Here is a 17,696-nt window from a genome sequence, read left to right on the forward strand (position 1 = left end):
AAATAATATCGGAAACCCCAAGGTTTTTGAAACAAGGCATCCTCAGTAAGATATGAATAGGCTGGAAGAGATCTCCCCATAAGCTCTCAAAACTAACCAGCTAAATCTCTTCCCAGGAGTGTTGAGGATTTAAGCAGTTCTTGAACAAAGGGCACAAAGGAAAGATGAGGGCTCCAGTAAAACAGAGGGGCCAACAGAGATGTGATCACATCCCAGAAAGTAGGATGCCCTACAATTAAACTTCTCATAAAAACAACAGAAGGTGGCACTGTAGACCTGCGATATTAGAAAGGCAATATTAAATTACACCTTCCTTCTTAAAGTTTGGGAAGCTAATTTAAAGTCAAAATAAATAACAGGCTGGGCTCAGTGCCTCATGCCTGTAATCCCAGCACATTGGGGGGCCGTGACAGGTGGATCTCGAGGTCAGGAGTTCAAGACCAGCCTGATCAACATGGTGAAACCCCATCTTTACTAAAAATACAAAATTAGCCAGATGTGGTAGCATGCGCCTGTAATCCCCACTACTCAGGAGGCTAAAGAATAGGCAGGAGACTCTCTTGAAATCAGGAGGCAGACGTTGCAGTGAGCCAAAATCGCACCACTGCACTCCAGCCTGGGCAGCAAGTTGCAAACTTCATCCCCAAAATAAATAAACAAACAAACAAACAAAGAGGATCCACATTAAATCTCATACAAAGTTCATATTTTTTAAAAGAAAAAAGAAATTTTAAAAACCAGATAAGGTACCTATAGAAAATAAATGAACAGCTGAGCAAGGTGGCTGATACCTGTAATCCCAGCACTTTGGGACGCCAAGGCGGGCGGATCACTTGAGCCTAGGAGTTTGAGACCAGCCTGGTCAACATGGCAAGACCGTCTTTATCAAAAATTTTAAAAGTTAGCTCGATATGGCAGTGCATACCTGTTGTCCTAGCTTCTTGAGAGGCTGACGTGGGAAGATTGCGTGAGCCCAGGAGGTCGAGACTGCAATGAGTAGGCATCACACCACTGCACTCCAGCCTGGGCAACAGAGCAAGACACCATCTAAAACAAACAAACCAAACAAAACAAAAAACTGTAGCCAGGCGCCGTAGTGCCTGTAATCCCAGCACTTTTGGAGGTCAAGACAGGAGGATCACTAGAACCCAAGTGTTCAGGACCAAGCTGGGAAACATGTCAAAATTCTGTCTCTACATAAATGACAAAAATTAGCCAAGTATGGTGGCACACCATAGCCTCTCAGGAGGCTGAGGCAGTACTTTCGCTTGAACCCGGGAGGTGGAGGTTGTAGTGAGCTGAGCTCGCACCACTGCACTCCAGCCAGGGTGACAGAGTGAGAATCTATACCAAAAAAATTACTGGAAGGCCATTGAAGAGGCTCCCACTAAATAAAGATGAGGCAGTTTGAGCAAGAAATAAAGAAAATAATTGCATTAGACTAACACACATCAGATATGTTTAAAACCATGAGCTCATAAATAATGTTTCTTACAAAAAGAATTGTTCACCCTTGGTGAAAACAAGAAAATAATCTCTTCATTTCAATAACTTAAATAAAGGGAAAAACGTGTGTATTTATCTTGCCTTTCCTAATAACTCTACTACTGAGTACCCAGATCAAAAATTAAGAAGTTACTTATTAAATAAGTATTCCAACAAATATATGAAGAAAACAATGATATAATTTTTTTCCCCACGAGATGGAGTCTTGCTCTGTTGCCCAGGCTGGAGTGCAGTGGTGCGACCTCGGCTCACTACAACCTCCACCTTCCGGGTTCGAGAGATTCTCGTGCCTCAGCCCCCCAAGTAGTTGGGATTACAAGTGCCTGCCACCACACCCAGCTAATTTTTGTATTTTCAGTAGAGATGGGATTTCACCACGTTGGCTGGGCTAGATGATCCTGACCTTAGGTGATCCACCTACCTCAGCCTCCCAAAGTGCTGGGTTTAAATACCTGAGCCACTGTGCCCAGCAATGATATAATTTGAATATTACCATTTTGGAACCTCTAATGAAAAAGAATCCAACTCTTTCCCATCTTGCAAGATGGCGGGTGAAAAAGTTGAGAAGCTGGATACTAAAGAGAAGAAACCTGAAGCCAAGAAGGCTGATGCTGGTAGCAAAGTGAAAAAGGGTCACCTCAAGGCTAAAAAGCCCAAGAAGGGGAAGCCCCATTGCAGCCGCAATCCTGTCCTTGTCAGAGGAATCGGCAGGTGTTCCCGATCTGCCATGTACTCCAGAAAGGCCATGTACAAGAGGAAGTACTCAGCCACTAAATCCAAGGTTGAAAAAAAAAAGAAGGAGAAGGTTCTTGCAACTGTTACAAAACCAGTTGGTGGTGACAAAAACGGCGGTACCCGGGTGGTTAAACTTCGCAAAACGCCTAGGTATTATCCTACTGAAGATGTGCCTCGAAAGCTGTTGAGCCACGGCAAAAAACCCTTTAGTCAGCACGTGAGAAAACTGCGAGCCAGCATTACCCCCGGGACCATTCTGATCATCCTCACTGGACGCCACAGGGGCAAGAGGGTGGTTTTCCTGAAGCAGCTGGCTAGTGGCTTATTACTTGTGACTGGACCTCTGGTCCTCAATCGAGTTCCTCTGCGAAGAACACACCAGAAATTTGTCATTGCCACCTCAACCAAAATTGATATCAGCAATGTAAAAATTCCAAAACATCTTACTGATGCTTACTTCAAGAAGAAGAAGCTGCGAAAGCCCAGACACCAGGAAGGTGAGATCTTCGACACAGAAAAAGAGAAATACGAGATTACAGAGCAGCGCAAGATTGATCAGAAAGCTGTGGACTCACAAATTTTACCAAAAATCAAAGCTATTCCTCAGCTCCAGGGCTACCTGCGATCTGTGTTTGCCCTAACAAATGGAATTTATCCTCACAAATTGGTATTTTAAATGTCCTAATAATCTAATTAAATAACCAATTAAAAAAAAAAAAAAGAAAAAGAATCCAAGCTTGGCTAATAATAATGGAAAAACAACAAAAGACAATTTGATGTTATATGCCACCTACTAAAAAACAGGCCATCACTCCTTAAGTAGTCTTCCCCTCAAATTACATCTTAATATGATTAAACCTTTAGATGAAATTACCAATTTGCAGGAAATTCAGGGGACAGAGGAAAATTTCAACCTACACCAGGGGAATGCAGTCAGCAAAATTAAAACAGTGAAATTTTGGCCAGGCAAGGTGGCTCATGTCTATAATCCCATCACTTTGGGAGGCCAAGGCCAGTAGGTCACATGAGGCTAGGAGTTCGAGACCAGCCATTGTCAACTTAATGAAACCCTGTCTCTACTAAAAATACAAAAAAAAAAAAAAAAAAAAGCCAGGCATGGTGGTAAATGTCTATAATCCCAGCTACTCAAGAGGCTGAGGCAGGAGAATCACTTGAGCCTAAGAGGCAGAGGTTGCAGTGAGCCAAGATCTCACCTGGGTGACCCCAGCCTGGGCAACAAAGTGAGACCCTGTCTCAAACAAACAAACAAATAAAAAACTGAGTGAAATACTGTAGACAAATTGTCCAGCTTCTTTAATAAATTGTGAAAAGCAAGGCTGGCTTCATGGGCGTATGACAGAGCAATGGTAAAGGGCTCCATGCTTAGAAGGCCTGTATTATGTTTAATGCTCTGCTGTCACTGTCTTGAAAATATTAACAGTTTTTGAACAGGCTCATAAATTATGTAGCTTCTTTTGGCAAAGGTGGATAAAACATGGATACAGAACCTAGAGATTCCTATAGATTAAAAAATACCAGGCTGGTCCTTTTAAAATCTAAAATACATTTTTTTTTTTTTTTTTAAGAAACGGATGTTTATTTTCCACCAACCTTATTTCCATGTTGTTTAAGAGCAGCCGGGCGCGGTGGCTCATGCCTATAATCCCAGCACTTTAGGAGGCCGAGGCGGGTGGATCACAAGGTCAAGAGATCGAGACCATCCCGGTCAACATGGTGAAACCCCATCTCTACTAAAAATACAAAAAATCAGCTGGGCATGGTGGCACGTGCCTGTAATCCCAGCTACTCAGGAGGCTGAGGCGGGAGAATTGCCTGAACCCAGGAGGCGGAGGTTGTGGTGAGCCGAGATCACGCCATTGCACTCCAGCCTGGGTAACACTTTTTTTTTTCTCAAAAAAAAAAAAGAGCCCATGCAAGAACAGCTTAAGACCGTTCAGTGGTTGCTCCTACACATTCAGTGGCCTGAGCAGTGAGAGCTGCAGACCAGTCTTCCGTGGCAAGTTGGGCGCTCCAGTCTTCGGTAGGGAACTGCTGAATAGACACAGGGCACCCGCATGCCTTCAGACCAGTCTGCAACCTCAGACTGAGTAGCAGTGAACTCAGGAGCTGGCACGGTCCATTTGCCCTGAAATTCCTCCTTGGTCACAGCCTTGGCAGCAGCAGCCTGCTCTTCTTTCCCAATCGCTTCAGGATCTCTGTAGAAGCAGAAATCAGGCATGACCTTCCAAGGGTGTTCACGGAAGATGGTGCCATGCATGCTCAGAACTTCCCGAGCCAGACCTCAGGGGAGAGATCCAAGCTGGCTGATCACTAGCAGCTCGGGATTGTAGCTCCCAGTGAAAGCACAAAGAACGAGAGGACGCCACACCTTCACATGAATTCTTGTTGCTCACGCACCAGGAGATTCCCAGCGAAGGAGCCCCACGGGTCGCCAGCGCGACTCTTGCGACCGGCGAGGCGGTTTTGCCGGCGCCTCTGAGCGTTGGTTCTTGGTGCAGAGTCAGAAAAGCACCATCAATCTTAACGCCGCTGATTGAGTCGGCGCAGTGGGTTGCTCAGATTTCGGCGCTGAGAATCAGTAAGTTGGACGTCCACTCAGAAACCCAATTACAAAGACGATAATTATAAAGACCACAGATGGACAAATCTACAATGAAGGGAAGAAAACAGCCAAAAAAAGGCTGAGAATACCCAAGATCAGAACACCTCCTCCTTAGCAGGGGATCCCAGTTCCTCATCAGCAACGAAACAAGGCTTGATGGAGAATGAGTGTGTTCCAGTTACGGAAGCAGGCTTCAAAATGTGGATAATAAGAAACTTCTGTGAATTAAAAGAACTTGTTCTAACCCAATCCAAAGAAACTAAGAACTTTGAAAAAAGGTTTGACGAAATGTTAACAAGAATACACAATTTAGAGAGGAATATAAGTGAATTGATGGAGCTGAAAAACACAATACGAGAACTACGTGAAGTATGCACGAGTTTTAACAGCCGAATTGATCAAGCAAAAGAAAGGATATCAGGGCCGGGCGCGGTGGCTCAAGCCTGTAATCCCAGCACTTTGGGAGGCCGAGGCGGATGGATCACAAGGTCGAGAGATCGAGACCAACCTGGACAACATGGTGAAACCCCGTCTCTACTAAAAATACAAAAAATTAGCTGGGCATGGTGGCGCGTGCCTGTAATCCCAGCTACTCAGGAAGCTGAGGCAGGAGAATTGCCTGAACCCAGGAGGTGGAGGTTGCGGTGAGCCGAGATCGCGCCATTGCACTCCGGCCTGGGTAACAAGAGCGAAACTCCGTCTCAAAAAAAAAAAAAAGAAAGGATATCAGAGGTCGAAGACCAACTCAATGAAATAAAACAAGAAGACAAGATTAGAGAAAAAAGGATAAAAAGGAACGAGCAAAGTCTCCAAGAAATATGGGACTATGTGAAAAGACCTAATCTACGCTTGATAGGTGTACCTGAATGTGACGAAGAGAATGAATCCAAGCTGGAAAATATGCTTCAGGACATTATTCAGGAAAATTTTCCCAGCCTAGTAAGGCAGGATAATATTCAACTCCAGGTAATACAGAGAACACCACAAAGATATTCCTCAAGAAGAGCAACTCCAAGGCACATAATCTTCAGATTCATCAGGGTTGAAATGAAGGAGAAAATACTAAGGGCAGCCAGAGAGAAAGGTCAGGTCACCCACAAAGGGAAGCCTATCAGACTTACAGCAGATCTCTCAGCAGAAACCCTACAAGCCAGAAGAGAGTGGGGACCAATATTCAACATCCTTAAAGAAAAGAACTTTCAACCAAGAATTTCACATCCAGCCAAACTAAGCTTCATAAGTGAAGGGAAAATAAAGTTCTTTGTGAACAAGCAAGCACTCAGAGATTTCATCACCACCAGGCCTGCTTTACAAGAGCTTCTGAAAGAACCACTACACATAGAAAGGAACAAACAGTATCAGCCTTTCTAAAAAATACCAAAAAGAGCATCAATATAATGAAGAATTTACATCAACTAATGGGCAAAATAGCCAGCTAATATTAAATGGCAGTATTAAACTCACATATATCCTTATTAATTATAAATTTAAATTGACTAAATCCCCCAATCCAAAGACAGATAGGCAATTTGAATAAAAAGCTAAAACCATCAGTATAGTGCATCCACACCCATCTCATATTCAAGGATACACAAAGACTCAAAACAAGGGATGGAGAAAGATTTACCAACCAAACAGAGAGCTAAAATATATAAATAAAAAGCAGAAGTTACAATTTTTGCCTCTGATAAAATAGTCGTTAAAGCAACAAAGATCAAAAGAAGCAAAGAAGGACATTATATAATGATAAAAGGATCAATGCAACAACAAGAAGAGCTAAAGATCTAAATATATACGCACCCAATACAGGAATACCCAGACATACAAGACTAATAAAGAGACTTAGACTCTCACACAATAATAGTCGGAGACTTCAACATTAATATTAGACAGATCAATGAGACAGAAAATTAACAACAATATCCAGGACTTGAACTGAGATCTGGAGCAAGTAAACGTAATTAACATTTATAGAACTCTCCACTTTACACAAAATATACACTCTTATCAGTACCACATCATATCAACTTAGAAGTTTAAACGAAATGTTAGTTGGCTCCTTGTTTGTTATTCTCTTCCCTCATTTTCTTTCGTGTCTCCATTATTAAGCACAATTATAGGCATACCCATATTTAGACTGCATTCTAGCCCGGGCAATAAAGCAATACCCCCATCCTCTCTCCCTCTTCTTCTTTCTCTTTGTTCCTCTTCTTTATTCTTTTTCTTACTATTAAAAAAAAAAAAAAAATCTAATCTCCTTTCCTTCTGCCCCACCTATCCTCCCCATTCTCTCTTCTTATCTCTAAAAAAAAAAAAAAAGAAGAAAAAAAAAAAAGAAAAAGAACTTCCCGAGCCAGCATCCACCACGTCAAACCCGCTGTGTGAGCCCTTGTTGTTGCATGGGATGGCAATGTCCACATAGCGCAGAGGAGAATCTGTGTTACACAGAGCGGGGGCAGGTAGGTTCACATGAGACGCCTCCGTGCGAGGCTGGTGGTCAGCCCTGGGGTCAGTAACCACAAGAAGCCGTGGCTCCCGGAAGGCTGCCTGGAACTGGTTGGTGAAGGTTCCAGGAGTGAAGTGGCAGTAATTGGAGTGGCTCCAGTGGCAGCAGCAAACTTCAGCACGGCCCTCTGGCCAGTAATCCTGGAGGATATGACACCGACATCAGCAGGGTTTTCAACGGCAACAATGGCACGAGCTGCCAGCAGAAGCTTCTCCCAGGTCCTCCTCAGTTTTATGGTGCGGAAGCCATCACTTTTCCTTTTGTCCATGTACTGTTCCATCTGGAAGTCAAGATTGCTGCCACCTAAGAGGGGTTTTGCTGCAAGGAACTTAAGGACATCCTTCTTTTTTTTTTTTTTTTTGAGACGGAGTTTCGCTCTTGTTACCCAGGCTGGAGTGCAATGGCGCGATCTCGGCTCACCGCAACCTCCGCCTCCTGGGTTCAGGCAATTCTCCTGCCTCAGCCTCCTGAGTAGCTGGGATTACAGGCACGTACCACCATGCCCAGCTCATTTTTTGTATTTTTAGTAGAGACGGGGTTTCACCGTGTTGACCAGGATGGTCTCGATCTCTTGACCTTGTGATCCACCCGCCTCGGCCTCCCAAAGTGCTGGGATTATAGGTGTGAGCCACCGCGCCCGGCCCCTTAAGGAAATCCTTCTTTGGCTGAAGAGTTCTGATTAAAAGAAGAAGAGGCCGGGCGCGGTGGCTCAAGCCTGTAATCCCAGCACTTTGGAAGGCCGAGGCGGGTGGATCACGAGGTCAAGAGATCGAGACCATCCTGGTCAACATGGTGAAACCCCGTCTCTACTAAAAATACAAAAAATTAGCTGGGCATGGTGGCGCGTGCCTGTAATCCCAGCTACTCAGGAGGCTGAGGCAGGAGAATTGCCTGAACCCAGGAGGCGGAGGTTGTGGTGAGCCGAGATTGCACCATTGCACTCCAGCCTGGGTAACAAGAGCGAAACTCCGTCTCAAAAAAAAAAAAGAAGAAAAGAGGACATCCTTTTTCATTTGCAGGACATCAAGGGCTCCAGACATTGTGAAAATTTCCCGTTAAGCTATGACAAGAATCCAGAACAACACCATATGGACACTTCCGTGGGTAGCACAGAAAGGCCTTTTTTTTTTTTTTTTTTTTTTTTTGAAACAGAGTTTCGCTCTTGTTCCCCAGGCTGGAGTGCAAGTGCAATCTCAACTCACTGCAACCTCCAGCTCCCCGGTTCAAGCAATTCTCCCGCCTCAGCATCCTGAGTAGCTGAGATTACAGGCAAGCACCACCATGCCCAGCTAATTTTTGTATTTTTTTTTTCTTTTTTTTTTTGAGACGGAGTTTCGCTCTTGTTACCCAGGCTGGAGTGCAATGGCGTGATCTCGGCTCACCGCAACCTCCGCCTCCTGGGTTCAGGCAATTCTCCTGCCTCAGCCTCCTGAGTAGCTGGGATTACAGGCACGCGCCACCATGCCCAGCTAATTTTTTGTATTTTTAGTAGAGACGGGGTTTCACCATGTTGACCAGGATGGTCTCAATCTCTCGACCTCGTGATCCACCCGCCTCGGCCTCCCAAAGTGCTAGGATTACAAGCTTGAGCCACCGCGCCCGGCCAATTTTTGTATTTTTAGTAGACAGGGTTTGACCATGTTGACCAGGCTTGTTTTGAACTCCTGATCTCAAGTGATCCACCCCCCTCAGCCTCCCAAAGTTCTGGGACTACAGACATGAGCCACTGTGCCCAGCCTAAAACGCATATTTTTAAGATAAATAAAGAAAACAGTACTCACAGCCCACTTTCTATAGATGTTGTAATCCTGAATGGTAATTAGGCAGCTAAGTTCCTGATCCCAGTGAGGAAGAGAAAAACAATGCAAACTAGAACCAATCTGCAGTAATGAAAGATGGGACAGAGAACAATCCTCTGACATCAATCCTTTTATCCTAGCTTAAGAAACCCAAACAAGAAACACTGCTTAAGTCCTTTCAGGCATCAAATAAAGACTTGTTTCTTTAAACTCACTTTTTTTCTTTTTTTTTTTTTTTTTTTTTGAGATGGAGTTTCGCTCTTGTTACCCAGGCTGGAGTGCAATGGCGCGATCTCGGCTCACCGCAACCTCCGCCTCCTGGGTTCAGGCAATTCTCCTGCCTCAGCCTCCTGAGTAGCTGGGATTACAGGCACGCGCCACCATGCCCAGCTAATGTTTTGTATTTTTAGTAGAGATGGGGTTTCACCATGTTGACCAGGTTGGTCTCGATCTCTCGACCTCGTGATCCACCCACCTCGGCCTCCCAAAGTGCTGGGATTACAGGCTTGAGCCACCGCACCCGGCCCTTTTTTTCTTTTTTTTTTTTTTTTTTTTTTTTTTTTTGAGACGGAGTTTCGCTCTCGTTACCCAGGCTGGAGTGCAATGGCGCGATCTCGGCTCACCGCAACCTCTGCCTCCTGGGCTCAGGCAATTCTCCTGCCTCAGCCTCCTAAGTAGCTGGGATTACAGGCACGCACCACCATGCCCAGCTAACTTTTTTTTGTATTTTTAGTAGAGACGGGGTTTCACCTTGTTGACCAGGATGGTCTCGATCTCTCGACCTCGTGATCCACCCGCCTCGGCCTCCCAAAGTGCTGGGATTACAGGCTTGAGCCACCGCGCCCGGCCCCTTTTTTTCTTTTTTTTAAGACAGGGTCTCACTCTGTGGCCCAGGCTAGAATGCAGTGGCGCAATCACGGCTCGACCTCCTGGGCTCCAGTGATTCTCCCATGTCAGCCTCCTGAGTTTCTGGGACTACAGGCACACACCACAGTGCTTAGCTAATTTTTAAATTTTTTGTAGAGATGAGGATCTTGATATGTTGCCCAGGCCAGTCTCAAACTCCTGAGCTCAAGCAATCCTCCTGCCTTGGCCTCCCCAAGTGCTGGGATTACAGGCTTGAGCCACCTCAACCTGCCTAAACTAACTTAAAATAAAACTTTATATACTGGCCAGGTGTGGTGGTTCACGCTTGTAATCCCAGCACTTTCAGAGTCTGAGGCAGGAGGCTCACCTGAGGTCAGGAGTTTGAGACCAGCCTGGCCAACATGGTGAAACCCTGTCTCTCCTAAAAATACAAAAATTAGCCAGGTTTGGTGGTGGGTGCCTGTAATCCCAGCTACTCGGGAGGCTGAGGCAGGAGAATCACTTGAAACTGGGAGATGGAGGTTGCAGTGAGCCAAGAATGTGCCCCTATGCTCCAGCCTGGGCAACAGAGCGAGACTCCATGTCAAAAACAAAAACAAAAACAAACCTTATATACCATGAGAATATTAAAAGCATCTTGATGTAAGAGTCTGTCTTACACATGTTTAATTCATAGGGCCTAATATACTGCGTCAGCACATAGTAAAGCACTCAGAAATTGAAGGGACAAAAAGGAAAGATAGATTTTTAAAGCTGTCATTAACCCAAATAAACTAAATAAACACAGCCTGGGTTTAGAAATTGTTCGGAATGCCCAAAATTCACTATCAGGGCAATTAAATAATACTCTCACAACTCTGACACTACTAAGCTCAGCCTTTTATTTTATACATGTTGTCTAGTTCGCTACTTGTCACATATCCCAAAGTTTTTGTGTCAGAGATGTGCTCTATACTTTAAAAAATTTTTTTTTTTTTTTTTTTTTTTTTTTTTTTTTTTTTTGAGACAGAGTGTTGCTCTTGTTACCCAGGCTGGAGTGCAATGGCACGATCTCGGCTCACCGCAACCTCCACCTCCTGGGTTCAAGCAATTCTCCTGCCTCAGCCTCCTGAGTAGCTGGGACTACAGGCACGCGCCACCATGCCCAGCTAATTTTTTGTATTTTTTTTTTTAGTAGAGACGGGATTTCACCACATTGACCAGGATGGTCTCGATCTCTCGACCTCGTGATCCACCCGCCTCGGCCTCCCAAAGTGCTGGGATTACAGGCTTGAGCCACCACGCCCAGCTTTTTTTTAAAAATTAAGGTGAAATTCACTTAACATAAAATTAGACATTTTAAAGCGTACAATTCAGTGACATCTAGTATATTCACAATTTTGTGCAATCACCACCTTTATCAAGTTCTAAAACATTTTCATCATCCCAAAAGAAAATCCAGTACCCATTAAACAGTCAATACCTATTCTTCACTTTCACAGCCCCAGGAAACCACCTATCCATTCCCTGTCTCTATAGATTTACTTATTCTAGATATTTCATCTAAATGAGGCCATACAGTATATGATCTATTGTGTCTGGCTTCAGCATATTTTTGAGGTCCATTCAAGTTCTAGCATACATAAATACTTCATTCTTTTTTAACAATACTATTCCATTGTATGTATAGACCACATTTTGTTTATCCTTCCCTCCATTAATGAATATTTGGGTTGTTTCCATCTTTTGTCTACTGTGAATGGGACTGTATGAAAATTCATGCCTGGGTGTGGTGGCTCAAGCCTGTAATCCCAGCACTTTGGGAGGCTGAGGTGGGTGGATCACCTGAGGTCAGGAGTTTGAGACTAGCCTGACCAATGTGATGAAACCCCATCTCTACTAAATACAAAACATTAGCCAGGTGTGGTGGTGCATACCTGTAGTCCCAGCTACTTGGGAGGCAGAGGCAGGATAATCACACCCGGGAGGAGGAGGTTGCAGTGAGCCAAGATTGCACCATTGCACTCCAGCCTGGGCAACAAGAGCAAAACTCTGTCTCAAAAGAAAAGAAAAGAAAAGAAAAGAAAATTCATGTGTAGGCATTTATTTGAACATCTGTTTTCAATTATTTTGAGCATAAACCCAGAAATGAATTGCTGGATGAAATGATAATTAATGTTTATCTTTTTGAAGAACCACTGGTTTACCATAGCAGCTGGTCCATTTTATATTCCCACTGGCAATTTGGACGTGAAGTAGTACCTCATTATGGTTTTTGTATTCTTCTGGTTTTTGTTTTTGTTTTTGTTTATGAGACAGGGTAGCTTAGGCTGGAGTGTGGTACTGCCATCACAGCCCACTACTGTTTTGACCTAGTAGACTCAGGTGATTCTCCCACCTCAGCCTCCTGAGTAGTTGGGATGACAGGTGGATGCCACCATATCCTGCTAATTTTTGTATTTTTGGTAGAGACTGGTTCTCACCATGTTGCCCAGGCTGGTCTCAAACCCCTGGGCTCAAGTGATCCTCCCACCTCAGCCTCCCAAAGTGCTAGGATTACAGGTGTGAGCTACTATGCCCAGACATTTGTGGTTTTAATATACATTTTTGTAATGACTAATGACATTGAACATCTTTTCATGTGCTAGTTGGCCATGTGTTGGAGACATGTCTATTCAACTTTTTAATCCATTTTTAATTGAGTTGTTTGCCTTTTTTTTTAAGACGGGGTTTCACCATGTTGACCAGGATGGTCTCGATCTCTTGACCTCGTGATCCACCCGCCTTGGCCTCCCAAAGTGCTGGGATTACAGGCTTGAGCCACCGCGCCCGGCAAGAATTATTTATATATTCTGGATACTAAGCCTTATCAGATACATTATTTGCAAATATATTCTTTCATTATGAAGGTTATCGTTTCACTTTCTTAATAGTTCCCCGGGATTTGGCCAGGTCTGATGGCTCACATGTATAATCCCAGCACTTTGGTAGGCCAAGGCAGGTGGATTACCTGAGGTCGGGAGTTCAAGACCAGCCTGAATAACATGGAGAAACCCATCTCTACTAAAAATACAAAAAAATAAAATAAAACAGCCAGGCAGATGGTGCATGCCTGCAGCCCCAGCTACTCAGGAGGCTGAGGCAGGAGAATCATTTGAACCTCAGAGGCAGAGGTGTCGGTGATCCAAGATCAAGCCATTGCACTCAACTCTGGGCAACCAAAACGAAACTGTCTCAAAAAAACTGATAATAAATAAAAAATAATTCCCACCTGTCGTCCCAGGTACTTGGGAGGCTGAGGCAGGAGACTGGCTTGAACCTGGGAGGCGGAGGTTGCAGTGAGCTGAGATCAAGCTACTGCACTCCAGCCTGGGCAACACAGTGAGATTCTGTCTAAAAAAAAAAAAAGATAGATAGATAGATAAAAATAATTCCCTGGGATGCACAAAAGTTTTTAATATTGATGAAGTGTGATTTATTAATATTTTACTGCTTGGCTTTTGTGTTATAGTTTAAAAAAGTAGACATATCCAAGGTCATGAAGATTTACCTCTATGTTTTCATCTAAGAATTTTGATTTTAGCTCTTATATCTAAGTCCTTAATTGACTTTGAGTTCATTTTTTTATATATAATTTTTGTAAAAATATACAAATTTCATTTTTTTTCCATGTGGAAAGTCATTGTCCTACTCCCATTTGTTTTATTTTTTTATTTCTATGTATTTATTTAGAGACAGAGTCTCACTCTGTCACCCAGGCTGCAGTGCAGGGGCGCAATCTCACCGCACTGCACTCACTCTTACTGCAACCTCCACTTCCCGGGTTCAAGCGATTCTCCTGCCTCAGCCTCCCAAGTAACTGTGACTATAGACACATGCTACTACAGCTGGCTAACGTTTTGTATATTTTAGTAGAGACAGAGCCTTATCATGTTAGCCTCAATGGTCTCGATCTCCTGACCTCGTGATCCACTCGCCTCAGTCTCCCAAAGTGCTGCGATTACAGGCGTGAGCCAATGTGTCTGGCCTATTTTTTATATATGTATATGTTTTATTGAGACAGAGTCTCATTCTGTCGCCTAGTCTGGAGTGTAGTGGCACCATCTCAGCTCACTGCAACCTTGGTCTCCTGAGTTCAAGCAATTCTGCCACCTCAGTCTCCTGAGTAGCTGGGGTTACAGGCACATGCCACCACACTGGCTAATTTTTTTATTTACATGGGGTTTCACCGTGTTAACCAAGCTGGTCTCAAACTCCTGACCTCAAGTGATCCACCTGCCTGGGCCTTCCAGAGTACTGGGATTACAGGTGTGAGCCACCAAACCTGGCCCCTACCCCCATTTGTTGAAGATACTTTTCTTTCCCCAATTTGCCAGAGCAATTAAGCAAGAAAAAGTAATAAAGGGCATTCAAGTTGTAAAGGTATAAGTAAATTATCCTTTTCCATAGATGACAATTCATAGGTATAAAACTTTAAGAGTCCTTGAAAAAAAATGTTTGAACTAATAAAATATTCAGCAAAGAAGCAGGACAAAAATCAACATACAAAAGTCAGTTGCATTTCTATGCACTAACAATGAACAGTCTGAAAAGAAAATTAAGAAAACAATTCCAGTTACAAGAGCATCAAAAAGAATAAATGTATAGGAATTAAATTAACCAAGAAGGTGGAAGATTTGTACAATCAAAACTACAAAAACCTTGCTGAAAGAAATGAAAGAAAACACAAATGAATGGAAAGACTTTCTGTGTTCATGAACTGCAAGACTTAATATTGCGAGATGCCTGTATTAGCCAGAGAAATAGAACCAATAGGCTACGCATAGATATACGAGTATCTTTATTATAGGAATTATCTTACCTGCTTATGGGGGCCAAGAAGTCCCACAATATGCTGTCTGCAAACTGGGGAACTAGAAAAGCTGATGGTGTAATTCAGTCATGGTAGGAAGTCCCGTGAACTCGAGGTGGTAGAGGGGGTAGCCTGCTGGTCCTAGAATCTAAAGGCCCAGGAACCAAGAGCTCCAATGTCTAAAAGCAGGAGATAATGGTTGTCCCAGACCCAGCAGGGAAAAGAAAGAGAGGAAATATACTTTTCCTTCATTTTTTTGTTCTATTCAGGCCTTCAACAGATTGCAGGATGCTTACACACATTAGTGAGGGCCGATAATCTTTACTCAATCTGCTGACTCAAATGCTAATCTCTTCTGGAAACACCCTCACAGACCCATCCAGAAATAATGTTTTACCAGCCATCTGGGCATCACAAAAAATTGGCCCTCGCAATATCAATACTACTCAAAGCAATCTGCAAATTTTATGCAATATCTATCAAAGTCCCAATTATGTCTTCTGTAGAAATAGAAAAGACCCACCCTAAAATTTATATGAAATCTCAAGGGATCCTGAATAGCCAAAACCATCTTTAAAAGGAACAAAATTGAAAGACTCGCTTCCTGCTTTCAAACTTACTACAGAGCTACAATAATCAAAAAAGTATGATACTGGCATAACAAACACACAGATCAATGGAACAGAATAGAGAAATCACAAGTAAACCTTTGTGCCTATGGCCAAATGATTTTACTGGCATAACAGACACACAGATCCATGGAACAGAATAGATACCCACAAGTAAACCTTTGTGCCTATGGTCAATGATTTTATTTTATCTTAAATTTGTATTTTTTCGCCGGGCGCGGTGGCTCAAGCCTGTAATCCCAGCACTTTGGGAGGCCGAGGCGGGTGGATCACGAGGTCAAGAGATCGAGACCATCCTGGTCAACATGGTGAAACCCGTCTCTACTAAAAATACAAAAAACTAGCTGGGCGTGGTGGTGCATGCCTGTAATCCCAGCTACTTAGGAGGCTGAGGCAGGAGAATTGCCTGAGCCCAGGAGACGGAGGTTGCAGTGAGCCGAGATCATGCCATTGCACTCCAGCCTGGGTAACAAGAGCGAAACTCCGTCTCAAAAAAAGAAAAAAAAAATTGTATTTTTTATAGAAAAATACAAAAATAGCTTTGCCATGTTGCCCACGCTAGTCTCAAATTCCTGAGTTCAAGCAATCTGCCCACCTCAGCCTCCAAAAGTGTTGCAATCACAGGCATGAGCCACCATGCCCACCTTCAAATTATTTTCATCAAGGGTATGATACAATTCAAAGGGGAAGGGACACTCTTTTCAACAAATGATGCTGGGAAAACTGGATATTCACATGCAGAAGAATGAAGTTGGGAAACTTAACCTTAAAATATATATAAAAACTCAAAATGAATCAAGGACCTAAATATAAGTGCTAAGCTATAAAACTCTTATAAGAAAACAAAAGAAAATCTTCATGACATTGGATTTAGCAATGATTTATTAGATCTGACAGTAAAGTTACAGTCAATAGGAGAAAAAATTGACAAATTGGACTTTGCAAAAATTTTTAAAAATTGCATGAAAAGATGCTATCAACAGAGTAAAAAGGCAAACCACAGAATGAGAAAATATTTTAGACACATATCTGATAAGAGATTGATTTCCAGACTATATATATAACTCCCAAAACTCAACAACAAAGAAAAAAATAATCCAATTCAAAAATGGACAAAGGCCGAGGGCAGTGGCCTATGCCTGTAATTCTAGCACTTTGGGAGGCTGAGGTGGGTGGATCACCTGAGATCGGGAGTTCAAGACCACCCTGGCCAACATGGTAAAAATCCATCTCTACTAAAAATATAAAAAATTAGCCACGTGTGGTGGCAAGTGCCTGCAATCCCAACTACTCAGGAGGCTGAGGGAGGAGAATCACTTGAACCTGGGAGATTGAGGTTGTAGTGAGCCAAGATGGTGCCACTGTACTCCAGCATGAGTGACAAGACTGAAATTCCATCTCAAAAAAAAAAAAAAAAAATGGCCGGGCACGGTGGCTCAAGCCTGTAATCCCAGCACTTTGGGAGGCCGAGGCAGGTGGATCACGAGGTCAAGAGATCAAGACCATCCTGGTCAACACGGTGAAACCCCGTCTCTACTAAAAATACAAAAATTAGCTGGGCATGGTGGTGCGTGCCTGTAATCCCAGCTACTCAGGAGGCTGAGGCAGGAGAATTGCCTGAACCCAGGAGGCAGAGGTTGCGGTGAGCCGAGATTGCGCCATTGCACTCCAGCCTGGGTAACAAGAGCAAAAACTCCATCTCGGCCGGGCGCGGTGGCTCAAGCCTGTAATCCCAGCACTTTGGGAGGCCGAGGCGGGTGGATCACGAGGTCAAGAGATCGAGACCATCCCGGTCAACATAGTGAAACCCCGTCTCTACTCAAAATACAAAAAATTAGCTGGGCATGGTGGCACGTGCCTGTAATCCCAGCTACTCAGGAGGCTGAGGCAGGAGAATTGCCTGAACCCAGGAGGCGGAGGTTGCGGTGAGCCGAGATCGCGCCATTGCACTCCAGCCTGGGTAACAAGAGCGAAACTCTGTCTCAAAAAAAAAAAAAAAAAAAAAAAAAAACTCCATCTCAAAAAAAAAAATGAAAAACAAAAATGGGCAAAGGAGTTGAATGGGCATTTCTCCAGACAAGACATATAAATGCCAATAAACACATGAAAAGATGCTCAACATCTCTAATAATCAGAGAAATGCAAATCAAAACCACAATTGGATACCACCTTCTTCTATCAGTTAGAGTAACTACTATCA

The 17,696-nt window shown here is 43.5% G+C and overlaps 2 pseudogenes; one reads left to right on the top strand and one right to left on the bottom strand.

Moving 5' to 3' along the window:
* Positions 1-2,040: 2,040 nt before the first annotated feature.
* Positions 2,041-2,929, top strand: LOC101044655 (large ribosomal subunit protein eL6 pseudogene; annotated as a pseudogene).
* A 1,256-nt stretch (positions 2,930-4,185) lies between these two features.
* LOC101054377 (small ribosomal subunit protein uS2-like) lies at positions 4,186-8,410 on the bottom strand (annotated as a pseudogene).
* Between the last annotated feature and the right edge of the window lie 9,286 nt (positions 8,411-17,696).

This window comes from Saimiri boliviensis, chromosome 16 (genome assembly GCF_048565385.1).
Source record: "Saimiri boliviensis isolate mSaiBol1 chromosome 16, mSaiBol1.pri, whole genome shotgun sequence".
Classification (NCBI taxonomy): domain Eukaryota; kingdom Metazoa; phylum Chordata; class Mammalia; order Primates; family Cebidae; genus Saimiri; species Saimiri boliviensis.